Consider the following 6000-nt stretch of genomic DNA (forward strand, 5'->3'; position numbering starts at 1 on the left):
GGGACAGCTCTGCACTTTTGTGCAGAGATTCTCCTGTCATGTACTCCTTCCCTTCTTTACTTAGCTCCCTTCAAGGCTCCACTCAGCAATATGCCCTAACAGAAGGTCTTTCTGATCCCCTTAGCTTTTAGTGTTTCTGCTCTCCTCAAATTATCTTCTATCCCCTGTACAAATGTTGTATCACCCTAAAATGCAAACTCCTGAAGGCAGGGGATTTTCCTTTTTGTCTTTGTATCCTCAGAGAAGAACACACAGTGCCTAAGTGGGGACATTTGCCATGAGCTCCCTCCAATACTCTCATCTCACCTCATTCATCCGTAGTGACTGGGCAGCACTGCGCCAAACATAGTAGGTACTTAATCAATGCTTATCCAGTGAATGCATAAGTGCTTAATAAATGCTTCCTGAATTAAATGAATTGACTTCTAGCTAGAGGAACCAGGGAAGGAGATGGCACCTGAACTGGACCTTGAAGAATAGGTAGGTTAGGGACAGCTAGGTGGCTCCGTGGATAGAAAGCCAGGTCTGGAAATACAAGGTCCGGGGTTCAAATATGATCTCAGATCTTTAGCTGTGTGACCCTGAGCAAGTCACTTAACCCCAATTCCCTAGTCCTTACCATTCTCCTACCTTGGAACTGATATTTAATATCAGTTCTAAGACTGAAGGTAAAGGTTTTTTTAAAAAATGGAATAGGTAGGTTAACAATAGGCAGAGAAGGGAAGAAGGCATTCTAGATATAAGGGAGGGTATAAACAAAGTCATTAAGGCATGATGAGAGCTTCCTTCAAAGCTCTGGTCAACTCAAGAAACCCTTGCACAAGATTTTCCTTGATAGAGATCCCAGCTTCTAGTGTTTCCTTCATGAAATTACCTTGTATTTACTTTGTATGTATTTTAAACGTAATTATGTGTACATATTTTCCCCAACACAGTACCATAATAAGCACTTAATAAATGCTATTGATTGATAAGAGGAAGTGTGCTAAAGACATTTTAGAGGAATAGCAAAAAATCCAGTTTAGGTGAAACATAATAGTTCACATTTAAGAAATACTTTCTGGGGGCAGCTGGGTAGCTCAGTGGATTGAGAGTCAGGCCTAGAGACAGGAGGTCCTAGGTTCAAACCCGGCCTCAGCCACTTTTCAGCTGTGTGACCCTGGGCAAGTCACTTGGCCCCCATTGCCCATCCTTACCACTCTTCTACCTATGAGACAATACTCTGAAGTTAAGGGCTTAAAAAAATACTTTCTAAGTCTTTTAAAATTAAATTAATATATATTAATTATACTTGGTAATTAATATATATAAATAAAATTAAAATTTTTAAAGTCTTTTAAAAAATCATTTCATTTGATCTTCACAACTCTGTGAGTTCTGTAGTAAAGGTATTATCCCATTTATAAATCAAGAAACTGAGTCACCAAAGGGTAAAGGGATTTATTTGCTCAAGGTTAATTTGCAGGTAAAAAGTAGCAAACATTGGTCCTTTAATTTCAAACATTGGTCCTTTGATTCTAAATGCATTGTCTTTTATACTATACCACAAAAGGGGGGAAAGAAAAGGAAAAAAAAGGAACATTCAGGGGAATAGTGTAAATTAGAGCTAGCTTGCAGAGAGTCCAGAATGGCAAGCTAAAGAGTTTGAACTTTATTGTAGGCCTTGGAGAGTCGCTGAAGTTTTTGACCAGGGGAATAATGTCCTAGCTCTCCTTTACGAAGATGACTCTAGAACAGGAATGATTAACCTGAGATTCACAAATCCCTTAGAAGTTCATGGATTAGGGCAGCTAGTGGCATGGTGGATAGAGCACCAGGCCTGGGATCAAATCTGGCCTTACTAGCTATGTGACCCTGAGCAAATCACTTAATCCTATTTGCCTAGCCTTGCCCTTTTGTTTTAGAGCTATTACTAAGACAGAAAGTAAGAGTTATTAAAGAAAAAGTAATCTGTGAATAGTTTTTAGAGGGTCTGAAAACTTGGATAGTAAAAAAATTACATTTTTATTTTCACTAGCCTCTAGCTAGGTTAAGAAGGCATCATGTTAAATCAGGTGGAGATTATCCAGTTAACATCACTACTCTTCAGACATGTCTAAAGGGGCTTCTTAGAATCTCAGGTGGGGACATACCTAACTGGAATTCAGCATTTCTTTCCATTATAAAAATTTTTAAAGACATTAATCTGAGAAAGAGTCCATAGACTTCACCATCACTGCCAAAAGTGTACATAACACAAAAAAAAGTTTAAAACCCCTGTAGAGTAAGCATATGCAGAATGAATCAGAGAAAGACACTAGAAGCTATGCAATAATCTAAGAGGGAGAGGTAATAGGCCCTACCTCCTCCATCATCTTTGTCATCATCATCATGATGAACAACAAAAAGTGTTTATTATGCACTGGGCTGAGTCAGATCCAGTCCCTGCCCTTTGGGCAGCTCACCATTTAAAACAAACATAGGGACCATATAAGACTATTCAGCCTACTGTTCAGAATAATGTTACCAGCCTCCAAGATGTTTCAGACCGAGTACATTTAAATTTTCCATCATCAGAAGTGGGTTAAATGTACTCATGTGGTAGTGAGTACAAGTACAGAGGGCTTCAAGTTAAATCAGGTCAAGGTGGCACACTCAACATCACCACTTCAGATGTATCTAAGATGGCTTCTTGAGATCTCAGATGGGACATCTGGAGCTAACTCAAAACGACAGAATAGGTTTGAGGGAATGGGTGGCCAAGTCCATGGCTTGATATATCAGACAACTGGGTGGTAATGAAGGTCAGATTAGATATTGAGATAGATAAATACCCTATTATCTTTGAGTTCACAAATAGGCTCTTTTCCTTAACATAGCAGTAATGCCAAGTTTCCCTAGGATACTTGGGTGGTGCCCAGGCTTAGGGCAGTAGATGAAGAGTATTTCTTAGTTATGTGGAGAATTTGTCCCAAAGTTAAATGCAACTCCCATACAAGGTTCTAAGCAAAGATTCACTAATCTGAAGTCATTCCTCTCTGGGCATTAATTTCTGCAACAGCAAAATAAGTGGATTGTCCGGGGGAAGATATAGTGACATTTGCTGAATTCACTTAAGAGTGAGGGACCAGGGACTAAGAATGCAAAATTTTGTAAATGTCATCACACTTCCAAATGGTACCCCTCCAAATATGGAACCAGGGGCCGATTATCCATTCACACGGGGCACTCACTGCCTTCAGTCCAACTTTAATTCTGACACTCACCTAAAGTGAGTGTCACCCACCTCCTTACACTACCAAAATTCTGCCCCCCTGCCTCAAATTTTCTTACAAACCCTGCCCTAGGGCCTACCCACCCCAGTCCTAGGTAGGCTCTCTAAACTATGCTCATTCCTCCTACCATTCCAACTTCCGCCTACCGCCCCGCCCAACACCCAAGCTTCCGCCCCCGCCCATTTCCCCCTTCCACTTCCGCCCACGTCCACCCCTCCCTTACGCCCGCTGCCCCCTCCCCTTCAGAAGAGAAGGTCCCCACCCTCACCAGTGGCTGAACCCGGCCTGTCCAGACTGCAGGAACGGCGTGGGGTGGGGGAAGCGCGCTCGAACTGCAGAGCTGGGGGGCGGAGCCCGAAGGCTGCACCAGAGGTTCGTTCTGGGCCGACTTCAGCTGTCACTTGCCCGGAGAGCAGCCCCGCCCACCAACAGCGCAGGTCCCCTACGGCCGCCGAGCAAGCGCCCCTCCCCCCACCCTCCGGCTCTGCCCCCTGCTTCTCCTCTGCCCCTCCCCGCTGTTTCCTCCTCCAGCTCTGTCCCACGCTTCCTCTCAGACTCTCCCTGATGTTCAGCCCTTCCCCCAATCTCCCTAGAGTCTTACAACAACTTCTCCACCCTATCCTAGCTGCCCCCTTTTGGAAGACCTCCTTTCCACTCCGGCCGAAGCTGTCCATCTGCCCCTGCCTCCGTATCCATGAGCTGTCCCTGCCTCAGAGGTTGTCCTGCCCTCCTTTCTATGGCCTTTCTATGGCCTCAGGGACACTGCCCTCCCCCCAACTAAGCCTCATCTACACATTCCACCTGACTGGCTCTTATTCCGGTCTAGCTCCCCTTTTCCTTTTTTTCCTACTTGCAGGCCCTAAAATCCTCCTCTTCCCTTGGGTCTTCCCAGACTACTTCCCTCATTCCCATCTTTCCATTCCTCAGTTCATCCCTTGGGCAAACATTAATCAAAAACCTACAGTACACAGTGCACGGGGCAGCCCTTCCTTCTTTACATTCCCTCCCCCCCACTTCTAGAAGTCGAGTTCCCTTCAGTTGTGGTCCCTTAACTCCATCACCCCAGGCCCTCTAACCTTCACTGAGCCAGTCACTTCTCTGACATGTCTCTCTCCAGCTTCTTCACACAGAGTGCTTCTGCCTCAGTACACAGATAGTAAAGAATGGCCTAATAGTGAGATAATTGGAAATGGAGTCAAGGGACCTGAGTTCTAGTGACTGTTCTGCCATTTTATTAGTGCCAGTTAGGTTCACCTTCTTCAGAAGGGATACACACCACATTTCTGAGGTCATCTGTACATACACAGGTTGAATTCTTTCGTATGCTCACATCCAGGAAAGTAGTCAATGGTATCCAATGCAACTTTTTTCTATCAGGGTCTATAAAGATGCTGGCCTGATTGCTCAAAGTCCATCCAGAGAATTATGCCAGGCCTGGCTTGGCTGAAGACTTCCAAGGAAAACATTTTGAACACCAGTTTTCTCAACTGGCCCATTTTTAGTGCACTTTATAAATATGTGGTAAGTGATAAAGGATAATAGAATCTAGACACATTAGGCTAGACATAGAAGTGAGTTTATTGAAGAGAAGGATTGTGTTGTTTTCATCTTTGTATCCCCAGTACCTATACTTAACAAATATTTATTCAATTATAGAATGCCATAACTATAAAGAACCTTATTTGCCATGATAGAAAGGGTTCAGCCTGAGTTTTGAGAGACCTAAGTTCCAGGAGACCTTAGTTTCTCTATCTCAACAAAGGCTTCCATATTGGCATAGAGGCAATACTTGGGTTTTCTAAGGGGACAGAGGATGTAGAAGAGAACCAAAAGAATTCTCCAAGATTATGCTAGCAGAAAGCAAAGGGTCACAGGTTCTACCATGATGGAAGAACTTTTAAGTATGAACCTAATACCAAACTTTATCTGCTTTCTAAGGACCAGTTAAACATAAGAAGACTCATTACCAGTTAGTTGACCATCTGGTGATAAAGTCTTCTGGTCTAGGCAACAGATGAAACAAAAATGTAAAAAAGCCCTCAGTCCTATATGACCCACTTAACATTTCTGTAGCAACAGTGGCAGATAGAAAAAGGGAGAAGAGAATCCTAAGTAAAATCACATACTTTTTAGACTGTGAACATCAAATGTGAGATCTGAGATACAGTAGCTAAAGGAGAAGACAAAACAAGTTGCCATTAAATGGAAGGGTGGCTCCCAGTTTATTCTCTGGATAGCAAATAAAGGAATTGGCAGAATTTTTTATAGTTTGTGTAGAAACAAGAAGAAACATTATTTCATAGAAAATCTGCTCATCTTTTGTATGGCAGTACACAAGTTAAACATCTGAAATAAGGCAATTATGTGAAGACGACTGCAACTTATATACCAATATCCATTCAGGATGAGGAGAAAGAAAAATTCTATTAAAAACTCAAGATCAGATTCCTCCAAATTAAATCAACATCTATTTTAATAGTAACTTCAATATAAAAGTAGACATAGGAAAGGATGGCAAATAATATATTGTAAAACATGATCTAAGAATAAGTAATGAGAAGCACATAAAATTTATAGACTATATGGAAATCTCATGTCCACAAATAATGAATATGCCTTCTTCAGAAAGAGGTAGGAGGCACTGAGCCTTACAAGCATCACAAAAAGAAAAGAAAGTAATCATATTTTAACAGATAAGAAATAACTGGGTACTGATGTGGGAGTAATTACCAACTTAGCTGTCAGT

At 42.1% G+C, this 6000-nt stretch overlaps 1 protein-coding gene across 1 annotated transcript in view; it reads right to left on the minus strand.

The window, feature by feature from the left end:
- The window catches only part of HAGHL (hydroxyacylglutathione hydrolase like), a 29919-nt gene extending 26253 nt beyond the window's left edge, over positions 1-3666 (minus strand). The window contains exon 1 of the mRNA XM_044657510.1: positions 3523-3666. The gene's annotated coding sequence lies outside the window, so the exon portion shown is untranslated. The remainder of the gene's footprint in view (positions 1-3522) is intronic.
- Between the last annotated feature and the right edge of the window lie 2334 nt (positions 3667-6000).

This window comes from Gracilinanus agilis, chromosome 1, assembly GCF_016433145.1.
Source record: "Gracilinanus agilis isolate LMUSP501 chromosome 1, AgileGrace, whole genome shotgun sequence".
NCBI lineage: Eukaryota > Metazoa > Chordata > Mammalia > Didelphimorphia > Didelphidae > Gracilinanus > Gracilinanus agilis.